Here is a 15,067-nt window from a genome sequence, read left to right on the forward strand (position 1 = left end):
TGAAGTTCCTTGAAAATGTAGGGCTTACTGCTGCTTTAGGCAAAATAGTGCCACGGACAAAGTTTATCTTCAGTGTTCCTGGGATCTCCCTTCAGTGTCACCCCCAATGATCTGTCTAAACTCCTATCCACTTGGTCAAGGATTCAGTCCCTCTTGTTCCTTTGTATTTTCTCCTACTCTGCTCCCACCCGAAGAGTCTCCTGGCCTGGAGTGCTCTCCCAATCTCACACGTGTACCTTGTTGACACATGAAAACATTCAGAATGCTAAGTGAGTCGTCATGCCTAAGCACGGAATCTTTTTCTAGCAGTAATTTTCTTTAGCAAAAGATACTGATTCATGAATGCTTTTCTAATCGAGGAGAATTTGAGATTCTGAGTACACACGTTGGTCATGATGTTTCTACTAGTGGTAACAGAAAAGGAGGAAGTAGGAGTTGGGAATAGGAAAGGCAGTGTATACAGCAGAATAATGTCAGCCGCCTGTGCCTTGATCTCGTCAGAGATCACAAGAGCTGAATGAAAACTAACCTTGAGCCATGGGACTAACCTGCTGCTTTTCTATAGAGCTGATAAGGTGAGACATACATAAGAGCTAACAGCATTTTATGCAAATTTCAGTGGTCAACACTATGACTATAGAGTCTTGGATTAGGGACATGATACCCACTTAGTTATGTCAAATGTGTAAGAAGAAGGCTGGCCTCAGGTCACTGTCAAGCATCTAAGTTTCCATGTGTTTGTGGAACTACACTGAAGCCTGAAGATAGAGCCAACAGCTCTGGACCATGAAGATGTTTGGACATGACATCAGACACCAAAGAAAGCCTCGTTTACGAGAGCTTTCTCCCCTAAGGCCAACTGAGATTTTTTTTCATCCTACTGAATTTCTAGCATGCAGAATTCTTGGGGTTTTTTTTTTCTAAGAAGCAAGCAATGGTGGCTGGAAATCAATTGCAAAGTATTTATTATTAATATGGAGCAGATGGAATGTTGTGGTTCTCTGTATTTCATATATTGTGTTTGTTATTTTATTTTCTTGACTTTAAGATTATTTATAATAACTTTTACAGGTTCCTAAAACTTCAATATGTCTACTTACCTGATAATGCCTTACATTCCTACCTGGATTTTTTGCCAAAAAGTTGTTCAGATATTCAGCCCTGTCAATGGAAGAGCCTACTCTATTTGGGTTGTAAGGGTGGGTAAAATCTTTTTGTTGCACATATACTAATTGTGTGAATGGAAGCATTTCACCGGGGCATGTCCACACGAGTGTGCAATGCAGTACAGTTTGTATTTACCCTCTATTATTTTCTCTTTGTTTCTCCCCCTGCTCCATCCCCTTCCCTGGCCTTAGTGAAGAAGAGATGCCCCTCCAGAACTTATAATAAAGGGTCTTATAAATTAAAGGCTAAAAACTCTCTGACAAAATTTAGACAGATTATACAAGATTGATTTTAATTAAAATAGTAAAATAACCTGCCCCGGGAGGCATTTCAGGTGTGGCTGCTGTGTCACTTGTGCGTCAGTAGGTGGCAGTGAGGAAAGATGCTATGTCTACACTCCCTGCTCTGGCCTGTGAACATCTGAATGATTAGTAGCCTAACAAGCCCTGAAAAAAAGCAATCTCGAATTGACCCATCAGTCCAGCTCGGCATAGGCCCAGACAGGCTCCCAGGTGGCGAGGGGGGGAAGGCGGGGGCAGGGGGGGAAGCCAGAGACTAAAAGAACCCTGCCTGGGCCCTGGACAGGAGTAACCCCAAGACAGACAACCATCACATGAGGCCGTTAGGGGAGGTCTGAGTGGGAGAGCAAGCCCGAGAGGACCATCAGTCCAGCTCCATCCAGGGCCAGAAGGGCTCCCAGGGCAGACTGTGGGGCCTGGATCGGAGTGAGGCAGAAACAGACGACCCTCGAATGGGGACACTCGGGCAGGAGAGGAGCAAGCCCCAAATGACCAGCAGACTGGTACAATGTGGCCCAGACAGGGAGCTAGCCTGAGATGACCACCAGTCCTGAGCCATGCAGGCCTTCGAGAAGGAGACCATGTGCAAGGTGACCCCTACGCGGCACCATAATGCACGAGCGGGGGCGTAGCATTCCTGCTACCACTCTCGAGACGACCCCAGACACTCAGACCCCGGGCGCCACTAAGAAAAGCAAGTAAGTGGTGGAGAAATGGAAAAGAAACAGAAGCATGTGGGCACAATGAAGAGAGGTAAATTGGAGAGTCGAGGGTAGTAAAGAAACAGCCTGGTGTGAGTAGCCAGGGACATTCGGGGCCATGTCTGTCTAGGCCCGTGGCCCTGCAGCAGCAGGGGTCTGTTACCACCAAATACCAGGTGGGCATCTGTGGTTTGGGCTGCTGCCGAGTACATGTCGATGTCTGAGGCTTGTGCAGAACTGCCCCCACCCTTTACCTGGACATCGTGGGAGAGCTGGCCTTGGAGGTGTAAGAGCAGGAGAGCTGACTCCACCCCTAGTCAGTTGCAGCAGATGCTCTCCCGTACCCTCACCCCTTGCCATTTATGGCAGGTCGGAGACTTGGCCCTGGGGTCATGTGAGCACCACAGTTGGCCCTGCTCCTCATCTGCAGCTTTTGGGAGAGTGGGGCCCTCTACCTTGCCTAGGCAGCACATTAGAGCTGGCCCTGGGTGCTGGGGTTGCTGGTGAGCTCGTGCTCAAGGGAAGGGCCTGAAAGCAGGAGAGCCGTCGGCTTAACCGGCTCAGATACCTCTCAGGCCCAGACCCAGGAATTTGAACTGGTGCACGCCAACATGAAGGGGCCAGTCCTACAGATCCAAAACTGTAGGATCTCCAGGACACAGAGCAACAACAGGATATCCAAGAGGAGTCCCAGTGAGGTTCCTGTATTGATAGTGCAGCAGAAGCCAGAGGCCTCGAAACAGGCCAATGGGTCATTGCATAAACATCTGCCAGCAAAGAAGTGTGGGCAAAAGGGTACACTGTGGGACACCCTGAGACACACTACAGCTTCCAAAGTGAGACTTTTTTCCTCTGTTGTTGGGGAGGTTGCAAAGATGAAGTTCAGATACAAGGGGAGGGGGACATGAGTGGGATTGGGGTGCATGATGTGAAATTTACAAAAAAACAATAAAAAAGTTTTAAAATATTATAATAAATAGTATGCAGTGCAAAGAATTATGCTGATTTTTTTTCAGAGCATGTGGATATCAAAACTCAGTTCTATATCACTTTACCATGTTGGGGTAAGTCTATTATGCATGTGTAATGTCCTTTCATGGATTTAGACAAATATCACCCTCAGAAATATACACTGAGGAGGGAATAAAGCTTCCATGTTTGCCAATCATGGGCTGGCGCTGGTAAGCAAAAGATAAAATATGAAAGTGTATTTAATGTTTTTTAATGACACAGACTTCAAATGAAGACCTTTTTTTTTTTTTTTTAAAGTACACTCGTCTATTTTTGTGTTTAGATCTTAGAAAGAGTAGATGCACATCTGTGGGAAAATATGATTAGTTTGACAAAGAGATAAGGTCTATTGTTCATAAACAGAGGCGAACGCGGCAGCAACTCTTCAGACTCTCCTGCATCTCTGTGTCCTGGGGACTAGGGATTTCTTCTGCTTTTGAGGCCAATGCCTCTCCAAGGAGCATCTTGTGTGCTAAAATTCACAGCCAAACATTGGGAGGAACGCAGGGAGTCTCATGGAAGAGTGGGAAGAAGGACAGAAAGACCTGGAGGGAACAGGAGCTCCACAAGAAGACCAACAGAGCCAACAAATCTGGGTCCGGGGGGGGGGGGGGGGGCCCCTGCGGAAACTGATGCACCAAGCATGGAGAGGACCTAGGCCCCCTACAAAGATGTAGCCAATGGCAGCTTATCTCATGTGGGTCCCCTAGTAAAGGAAGTGGGGGCTATCTCAGACAAAGACTCTGTTGCCTGCTTTTTGATCACTTCCCCCCTGGTGGGGCTGCCTTGCCAGGGCACAGGGGAAGAGAATTCACTCAATCCAATGTGACTTGATAGGCTGGGGTAGATGGGAGGGGGGACTCCCCTTTTCTGAGGAATAGGGGAGACTGGATGGGAAAGAAGGAGGACAAGTGGGGCCAGGAGGAGAGGCTGGAGAGGGCTGCAATCGAGTTGTAAAGTGAATAAATAAATTAATTTTTTTAAGGAGGAGGAAGAGCAGGTGAAGAACATGGACTTCCTCTTTCTGCTGTTTCCTATCTGTAGTCTGTGGTTCCCAGGAGGCTTGTTAGAAGAGCTTTGATGAGTAAAGGGCTTTTCAGCCTTCCTTTGACTGAAGGTTAGTAGACTGAGAAGTACTTTAAAAGACCCGAAAATTTCTTCTTCACTTTCTTCCACATATCATCACGGAGACTGACACCTGTTCCGTCTAGGAGCAAGTGTGGCCCTAGAGGAATAACTAACTCACAGTGGTTGGAAAACGCTGACATTTGCTGTACAGAAAAAAAGGGGAAGAAAGAAGCCTTGGCAAGCACAACAGCACTTTACATTTGCAAAGAGCTTCACAGGATGCAAAATATTTTCATTTCCATTCTTTTATTTGGTTCTTAAGACACCCTATGAGGTAAGCAGCAGCTGGTATTTCTATTTTTCCTAAGGAAATTGAGTCTATGGGGTGGTAAGTGGTTTGCCTGAAGTCCTCAAATTGTTAAGTAACGTGGTCACACTGTGAACCCTTCCAGCAACAGCCAGCTTCTCAGCACCACTCAAAAGCAAGCATCTGAACACGGAAAGAGCAGTGGGCAGCATCCTGAATGCAGTCATCCTAGGACAGAGAGTGGGAACCGCACGTGACTAACATATGAAAAGTGTCTAAGAGACATGGCCCTCTGTCCCCGTGCTGCTCCTCTCCCCCATCCGCTACCTTCCCCTCTCCCTAAAACAGTACTAAATCTTTCCTTTCAAAGAGCAGGGGAGAGACAAGAGTCCTGTCTTAACTTCCAGCCACTGCATGGGAAACCATGCCATCTGCAGCTATCTCATCAGTGAGTTAAGACACCAAGAGGAAGCTGAAGTCTCGTTATAACAGACAAACTGGGAAATCTGTTTCTGTGCAGTGCTAAACAAACAACTCAAGGGAGAAGAGAAGGGATCTAAGCTGCTGCTCAACATGCAGCCAGATCTCTTTCTTCAGAGCTTCCTGGTGTACGTCTTTGCCTGTAAGCAGTGTTATGAAATAGTGTGATTTTAATCAGCTCTGACTGCACCTTGCTCTCAAGGTTTATGCAGTGTGGTCCTCAGAGGCACATTACTACTCGGCTCCACTCCAGGGAAGAAGTCTGTTCTTCATCAGGGTGAGAAAGACAGGAGTGCTTTTGTCTCACTGTTCAGAGCCAAAGGAGGACCAAAGAGCCAGATGGCTCGCCACGGACTTCATCTCGTCAAACTGCAGCTACATTGTAAACAGAGCAATGTGTAATTCAATTCTCTAGTAATGAGTTAGCAAAGATATGTCAGAAGACTGGAGGTACAGTCTCCGAAATCCTGGTACATTCTCTATAGTGATTTAGTACAAATAAAAGCCCCAGGCCATCAGGAATATTTGGCAAAATCCAGCACGAATGCTGCCCAATGTATACATCTTTCTGCCCATAGATTTCACAGATGTCTCCAGGATTTCTGCAGATGCTAATGCCTGGTACAGGTCATTAATTTGTTATTATACAGTGAGTAAAATCATAATGTCTTGGACTCACAGACTAAGGGATTGATGACTCTGTGGGTAAAGTGCTTCCTGTACAAGCATAGTGGCTTCAGATAAAGTCTCCATCACCCACATAAAAAGCCAGGCACAAATACATATGCCTGCAGCCCCAACATGGGGAAAGCAGAGACAAGCAGACGGCAGGGCCTCGCTGACCAGCCAACCTACCCAAAACTGTGAACTCCAGGTTTAGGGAGAGACCCTGCCTCAAAAACAATAGACAAGTAGTTAAGGAACCTATCCTTAGATCAGCTTCTGGTTACCACATACACCCACAAGGACAAAGGCAGCCACACACATGCACACACTGTCTACACACATGAAGTTTGTCATCTAACCAATGGATTATCAAACCAGAAAACAGAATTAAATGTGATCACAAAGTAAAAGAAGTATGAAGGTTAAACTAAATAAGGGAATGTAATAGAAAGTTAGATAACATTGATGAAGTAGTTTTTTTCTATAAAATAACCAAATGTTTTTATATAGGATAGAATTTCAGGGGACTTAAGCTAACACTTGGAAGTCGGAAAGGAGCTGATTGTGAGAAGTGCACAGAGAAAGTACTCCAAATTAGTGATCTGAGGGAAGGTGACGAAGATCAAAGGCCTGCAAAAAGTCAGAGTAACAAAGGAAGGAATGTTGAGGTTGGAAAGGTGAATCTAGCCCATGCAAGACCTCAGAGTCTGTAGTCAAAATGTTTACGGTAGTCAAAAGATGAAAGAGTTAACTCTTTAAAGTTGGAGACGAGCCAAGACCTATCTATACTGCAATCATATTTACCTGTTAAACCTAGAATGTATATTCTTGTGATGGAAATAGACTAGTAATTGACATGACCATGATTTTGGTCAGCTAACAATTAACATGTATTACTTACTTATCCTAAGCAGCCTGCAATAGCACTTCCAAAGTATTAGAAGTAAATCTCGTATTATAGTTGAGTTGTATGGGTACAATACTTGATATTAGATAGAAATATATATATATATAATGTGTGTTAAGAATAATCTTAAAGCCGGGCGTGGTGGCGCATGCCTTTAATCCCAGCACTCGGGAGGCAGAGGCAGGCGGATCGCTGTGAGTTCGAGGCCAGCCTGGTCTACAGAGTGAGTCCAGGATGGCCAAGGCTACACAGAGAAACACTGTCTCGAAAAACCAAAAAAAAAAAAAAAAGAATAATCTTAAATTTGAACTCTACCATGTATCAAAATTAAACTTGTTTTGCATCAATATTCTATTCTATAGAATTCAAAATTCTATACCATTGAATTAAAAAGCTGCTTGCCTGCACTTCCTGTCTACTCAGATAGTTAATTTTATTCTTTCTAAAGTCTCTGATAGGGTTGAAGACCAGATAGTTTATTTTTACAATTAAGTTTAGTTGTTTAAGGGATAAGACGTTTTTAGGTCTAGATAGATGTTTTAAGTTGATAAAGATGAAATACGATAAATATCGATTTACATTCAGAATTTTAGATGCACCAAAATAGGAAAGATGTTCTCTTCAAAGTTACCAAATACAAATAGTCAAAACACTATGAATGTAACATTTATATAATCTTGATTGTTTCATGGTTCTTCTTGCTGTAGGTAGTTTATTGTATATATGTGTAATAATATAAATGTATATGTAAAAAAGAAAAATAAATAAATGGTTACTAATTGAAAATGAACAAAAAATAAAGTAACATACTTCCACAACAGACACCAATCACCCACTTCCTGTAATGAAGCATCTTTCTTAAGATCTGAGTATACAGACTAGATCCTTCTATAAGCAACTAGCAACTACATTTGTGTCTGTCCCTAGAGAGAAGCCAAAACATCAGAGCAACTGAAATCCTGAGCAAGCTTGGTTCTATCTATTTCCATCAGTGCCCCTAGTCTTCATAATAACTGCTTGCCACAGACCTCTGCTGTAGGCTTAGATCTTTCAAAACCTACTTTATTTAGGGTTCTTAAACACTTCCACCTCACTTCTAACACACCAACCAGAGGAAGAGGAGAAAGAATGTTAATAAGAAAAAGGGGGTTGTGGACCTGTTTAGAGGTAGATCCTTGGGCAATTCCATGCTGTGTTGTCAGGATACCAGCAGTCCAGTCCAACAGCCAACAGCTAAGAGCAACATGAATCTGCAGCAGCAGCAGCACAATTCAGCAAAAACAGCAAGGTTCCACCAAATTGGCACAAGTCTCTGGAACATTTCTCTCTGCAAAGCAAAGACCAGCGAAACATTGCATGGTGACATAGCAATGCAAAAGTGTCATCCCACTGTCCATGGTGTTTGTATTTATACCCTTTCTAAACATCGCATGCCCTCTCACATGTCTGCTCCCAGAAAAACATGACATGCCTTCTCACAAGACATCTTCCAGAAAAACACCAAACACACAAACTGAGTCTTCAAAAGAGCAAGAGTGCCTCAGTAACTTTGGTTCCTCCCTTTTGCATCATAAATCAGAATTATAGAAACACCTATGCGTACTGATGAGATTCAGATACCTAAACTGAAAAGAAACACAACAATTGTCCAATTAGTCAATTTGGTTGGTATATTTCAGCATGATTGGCTACACAAGTACTATACAAAACCTCTTAGTATTAAGCTATTTTTTTAAGAGAAATCAGCTGGGCAATGGTGGCGCACGCCTTTAATCCCATCACTCAGGAGGTAGAGGTAGGTGAATCTCTGAGTTCGAGGCCAACCTGGCCTACAGAGTGAGTTCCAGAATGGCCAAGGCTACATACACAGGAAAAAAAACTAATTTGAAAAAACAAAACAGAGAAGGAAGAGAGAAATGGACATATATATATATATATATATATATATATATATATATATATATATATATAGAGAGAGAGAGAGAGAGAGAGAGAGAGAGAGAGAGAGAGAGAGACAGACAGACAGACAGACAGACAGACAGACAGACAGAGACAGAGAGACAGAGAGAGAGAGTCAATATATTTCATAATTTATTGATCTTGCTCGTTAGCCATGGAAAATACACCACCAGCTACCCTTACTATAGCTTAGGTTTCCAAGTTGTTTCTCGACTACTGTAGGAGGCATGACGTCCTAGTGTTCACAGATGAGCACTAGGGCAACCAGGCTTGTTAAACATGCAGGAAGATATGTGGACCTGTTTTCTACCCAGAAGGCCAGAGCAGAGGTGGGTAAAGGTTTAATGGCATTTAATTTATCTATCTGTGTGGCCTCGGCCACACTGGCTCCTCCTCCAGACTCTATCATGAGCTCTTTTTTCCCCAGTCTCTAAGAGCCTATCTTAATGAAAGACTCACACATACTTTACAAGAGTTCCCATGTAGGCATGTCTTAAGCTTTATTGCTCACATGGGATTGAGCTAATTATCACCCAGAACTTTTTCCAAGTTGTGCTGTGCTTAAATATGCATACAGTGAGTTGCCAAGTGTCAGACTTAGCATTTGATGCAACACCAGCTGCTGAGTCATGTTGAACCAGACATCCTTCTTGCCCCTGGTGGACTGACACTGCTGGCCATAGTGTTTGCAGAGACCCTCTCTAATTATAACCAAACAATAGCAATGGCATTTTACCACAAGTTGTGACCTTAAGAGAAATCAGCACTTCACTTTACAGGCAAGGAAACTGAAAGAGAAAATTAGTATATTTGACCATGTCCCCTGGAGGGGGAGACCTGGTGGCACTCAGAGGAAGGATAGCAGGCTACCAAGAAGAGACATGATACCCCCATGAGCATATAAAGGGGGAGGAAATCCCCCTCAGGCACAGTCATAGGGGAGGAGAGTAAGGGGAAAATGGGAGGGAGGGAGGAATGGGAGGATACAAGGAATGGGATAACCATTGAGATGTAACAAGAATAAATTAATTTTAAAAATTTTTTAAAAATATATGAAATGGGTTTTTGGTAAACCAACATTTATTTTTTCCAAAAGCTTACATCTGAAAAAACCAATACAAAACCAGTGAACATAGTATGGGGCAATACTTTCTGTGAAGGAAAAAAAAATGTAAAACTACATTGTAGTAATAAAAGAAAGGTCGTTGAAATCTAAAAGTATTTTACAAATGAGAACTACAATAAAATCTCCCTTATCCCCCAGGGCTTGAAAGACTTCACCATGTCATTTAAGGCCCTCATCACTCTGAATTTAAAGATAACATATATTATAAAAATGCTTGGTAGCTATTATTACTACTTGTGGTGTCCTTGGTTCTCATTTTCCACAGACAGTAAGTGTTTCGGACGCAGTCCTCCTTCGCCATTAGTGGTACTAGTTGAGTCTGGGTTCTCGAGTTCCTCACGTGACATACAAACGCTAGTGTTTACATCGTTCTTAATCTCTGCTGGGCATCTTAAAACTGTGATAACTAACATAGCTCCCCCATTTTATAGAAGGAAAACTGAGGCAGGAGAAGTCAGTGAATTCTTTAAGATCACATGCCTGATAAGGAGTGAAACTAAAATCATAAAGTAGGTGGTCTGATTTGCTAAGGTCAAAGTTCCTATCTGACTTTGTATTGACTTATAGCCAAGAGCTGTGGAATTAAAGATGAGCGCTAAATAATTTAGAAAACTGGTCTGACTGATTTATGCTGTTGTTTAGCTTTTATTAATTCATTTTCACTAGCATACAAAGTAAGAGGTTTCATATACGTGTCAGTATTAACTGACATATCATGAACCTCTTTCTACTTTAATGAGACAGATAGATATTTAAATGTAGACTCCAGATATGAGAAATATGTGATGTTTGTCAGAGATTGGCTTATTTCACTCACCGGATGATGACCAGTTTCATCCATTCTCCTATAAATATCCTTATAAGTGAGCAAAATTCCACTGTGTACGTGTACACACTTCTTTTCCCACTCATTTGTTGAAACGCGTCTAGGCTGGTTCATATCTTGACTACTATGCACAATGCAAAAGTATCATAATAGCCATCATCTAGAAAGCAAGTGCCCACACATGCTGCTGAAGTAGTGGGAAAAGTCGAGCCTTTTTATGCTGTTGCTGAGAAACTAAACTGATACAGTCACCTGGAAATTAGCATAGAGGTTCCTCTGAAAAGGACTAACATATGATCTGGTATACCAGCCCTGGATATAGATATAGATAAAAATATAGATATATAGATATATCCACGGGGGTGAGACAGCATGCCACAGAGATACTTGATACATTGATCTTATTTTTTTTTAATGTTACTTGAAAACAATGTATGCAAGACATTGTATAAAAGACATCTCAATTATAAAGTGTCCTGGTTAGCTTTACTTGTCGACACAAAGAAGAGTCATCTGAGAGGAAAGCCTCGATTGAGGAATTATCTAGATCACTCTGACCTGTGAGAGTACCTGTAAGGGATTATCTTATTGTCAATTCTTATGTGAGGGCTTAAGCCCACTGTGGACTGCTTCAGCCTTGGGCAGATGGCCCTGTACTGTACCAGAAACCTATCTGAGCATCGGCCAGCCAGCACTCCAAGGTTTCTGATCAAGATTCCTGCTTCAGAGCCGGGCATGGTGGCGCATGCCTTTAATCCCAGCACTTGGGAGGCAGAGGCAGGTGGATAACTGTGAATTCGAGGCCAGCCTGGTCTAAAAGTGAGTCCAGGGCAGGCAGGGCTACACAGAGAAACCCTGTCTCAAAAAAGATTCCTGCTTCAATTCTTTCCCTTTCTTACCTCAGTAATGGACTATGATCTGAGAGTGTAAGCCAAGTAAATAAATCCTCTTGTCCTCTATGTTGCTTTTGTTAATGCTGTTTTTCATAGCAACAAAAAAAGAAACTAGAACAGTGCAACACCATTTTTCCTCCCAACCTGTCCTTTGTGTTTGACAAAGTATTGCTACATCATACCCTCAAATAGTATGATTACTGGAGAGAGAACTTACTTAAATGAAGCTAAAAATTAGGGTCCCAAACATTAAAATTAAAGCTAGAGTCATCCTTCTCCTGAGTCTAGGCAGATGAGTCCACCTCATACTCCCATCAATACAACCTGCCCAACTCCACACGTCTAGTCCAGGTCTCAAATCCAATACACCTACCTAATCTGGCCACCCCTCCATGTAAGACAATCAACATCTAGGCTTCTGCCAAGACTGCCCTACATGCTCCAATGCATCAGCCATTGCATACTGCATCCAACCTCTCTACAGATCCTACACAACCTTCGCTATAGTCTATCAAGGTGAACCTACCCGGTCCTCCCACCTATGCATCCTCCCCAACCACCAGACCTGCCCCAGCCTCCAGGCTTACATGAGGATTTACGTCTGGTATACCATCCCAGTCCCTGGTGTCTACCTAACTTCATTCCACTCCATACCCAAGTTCTAGGCCCAAACTAACGTACACGTCCTCTCTTCTACCCTAAACTTCCCTATTCATGTCAGACATGGACCTAAAAAAGAAATCCGCAAGCCCATATCTCATCACAAAAATGCATACATATGAAAGATTAAGGCACTATCTCCCCCACAAAAAAAAAAAAAAAAAACAGTTTTATAGAGATGTTTCCATGTGAAAACTACTTAGGTGAACCCCAGGAACAGAATTTCAAAGAATAATTACAAACTTTAAAGAATTCAAAGAGTATAAATAAGGTACAAAGAATTAGTTCAATGACATTAAAGAGAAAGAATGTAATAAGAATAAATGATTTATGATGCCCAACAATAAGGCTGATGGAAATAAAGACAATCCAGCATTTTAAAATATAATTTGATAAAGAGGTAACAACACAGAAGAAGACTCAAGCTGAAATGTAGATGGGCCTGGAAAGCCCTATGATGTAGCAAAAACATCTCAGAGAAAGCCTTACAAACAGAACGAATCAAGAAGAAGATATACTATCAGGACTCAAAGATAAAGCAAAATATCTAAATGAAGTAACCAAAGAATATTTTAAAATTTTTCAAGCACAAAAAAATGACATGCAGAAAATGTGGAACACCACAGAAAGAACAAATTGTTGAATTATATAAAGAAACACATAGACCACCAAACACACAGGACCAGGAAGAGAAACTCCACATATAATATAATTAAAAACATGAAGTATACAAAGCAAAGAAAGAACACTGAAAGCTACAAGAGAAAAAACACAAGTCACAGACAAAGAAAGACCCACCAAAATAAGAGCTGATTTCTCAACAGAAAGTTTGAAAACCAGAAGAACCAAAAACAATGTACTCCAACTCTTAAAAGACCACAAAGGCTAACAAAGACTAATATACCCAGCAAAACTGGCATATTTTAAGGAGAAAGAAAAGCTTTCTGATAAAGAAGCTAGAAATATACAATGGAAAACAGAAAGCATCTTCAACAAACGGTGCTGGTCTTACTGGGTGTTTGTACATAGAAGAATGCAAATAGATCCGTATTTATCACCCTGCACAGAACTTAAGTCTAAGTGGATCAAAGACCTCAACATAAAACTGATACACTGAACCTGATACTAGAGAAAATGGTGAAGAGCCTTAACACATGGCACAGGAGACAACTTCCTAAACAGACCAATTTCACATGCTCTAAGACCAGCAGTTAGTAAATGGGGCCTCTGCAAGGCAAAGGGCATCATCAATGGAGCAAAACAGCAGCCCAGAGAATAGGAAAAGATTTTCACCCCCACATCTGACAGATGGTTGACATCCAAAATATATAAAGAACTCAAGAAACTAGACATAAACAAACTAAACAATCCAATTTAAAAATGAAGCACATATTTTAGGTTGATGATGTTGAGATAGGATAGATACTGATTTACATTCAGAATTTTAGACGCACCAAGATAGGAAAGATGTTTTTTTTTTCAAGGCTGCCAAATACAAATAGCCAAAACATTAAGAATAACATTTATATAATTCCTGATTGTGTCATGGTTCTTCTTGCTGTAGGTAGTTTATTGTATATTTGTGTAATAATATAAATGTATATGTCAAAATATTTAATAAAATAAATATAAAATAAAAATTAGGTACAGAACTAAGCAAAGAATTCTCAACAGAGGAATCTCGAATGGCCTAGAAGGACTAAAATGTTCAGCCTCCTTAGACATCAGGAAAATGCAAATCAAAATCATTCTGAGATTCCATCCTTCACCTGTCAGAGTGGCTAAAATAAAAACTCAAGTGACAGCACATGCTGGATGGGAAAGTGGAGCAAAGGAAACACTCCTCCACTGCTGGTGGGAGTACAAACATGTACAGCCATTTTGGAAGTCAATATCTAGATTTCTTAGGAAATTGGGAATAGATCTACCTCAAGATCCAGCTATACCACTCCTGGGTATTTACATAAAGTACACTACATCCTCTCACAAGAACACTTGATCAGCTATGCTCATAGCAGCTTTATTTGTAATAGCCAGAATCTAGAAACAACCTAGATATCCCTCAACTGAAGAATGGATAAAGAAACTCTGGTACATTTACACAATGGAGTACTGTTCAGCAGTTAAAAACAATGACATTATAAAAATCTGCAGACAAATGAATAGAACTAGAAAAGAAAGCATCCTGGGTAAAGTAACCCAGATCCAGAAAAACAAACATGGTATGTGCTCATTTATAAGTGGATATTAGCTGCAAAGTAAAAGACAATCATGCTACAATCCACAGACCCAGAGAGGCCAAGAACAAGGAAAACTTAAAAGGGTGAGCAAGGATCTCCCAGAGAAGAGGAAATAGAACAGATTTTGTGAGTGGACTGGGGGGCAGGTAGGATTGGGAACAGGAAGTATCAGGTTGGGGGCAGGAAGGGAGGAAATACTGGGGAAATGACTAGAATTTGGTGAAATTTAAGGGACAAAGTGGAAATCTAGTGCAATGGAAACTCCATGGAATCTACAAGAGTAAATCTACAGACTCCTAGTAATAAAGGACACAGAGCCTGAACTGTCCATCTTCTCTAACCAGACAAGTCCTCAAGTGGAGGGACAGAGACACCAACCCAGACACAAAACCCACCTACAGTGTGTCCTGCCTGAAGAGTGTTCGGAACCAGAACCTGGCAGAGTTGTCATCAAAGAGACTAGAGAGACTTCATCCAGCAACTGATGGGAGCAGGTGCAGAATCCCACAGCCAAACATTAGGCAAAGCTCATGGAGTCCTGCAGAGGAGGGGAGGAAGGATCAGAGGAACCAGAGGGATCAAGGACACTCGAAAAACATAACCCACAGAATCAACTGACCCAGATCGTGGGGACTCATAGACATCAGGGAGCCTGTAGGGTTCTGACCTGGGTCTTCTGCATATGTGTTACAGATAAATAATGTAGTGTTCTTGTGGGAATCCTAACAGTGAGATCAGGGGCTGTCCCTGACTCTCT

At 41.9% G+C, this 15,067-nt stretch overlaps 1 non-coding gene across 1 annotated transcript; it reads left to right on the plus strand.

The window, feature by feature from the left end:
- The first annotated feature begins 1,479 nt into the window (after positions 1–1,479).
- Positions 1,480–1,611, plus strand: LOC127207730 (small nucleolar RNA SNORA17). Its single transcript, XR_007832960.1, has one exon. It is a non-coding gene; the product is annotated as a small nucleolar RNA SNORA17 (small nucleolar RNA).
- Positions 1,612–15,067: the final 13,456 nt, after the last annotated feature.

The sequence above is a fragment of the Acomys russatus genome, chromosome 2, assembly GCF_903995435.1.
Source record: "Acomys russatus chromosome 2, mAcoRus1.1, whole genome shotgun sequence".
In the NCBI taxonomy this organism is placed as follows: domain Eukaryota; kingdom Metazoa; phylum Chordata; class Mammalia; order Rodentia; family Muridae; genus Acomys; species Acomys russatus.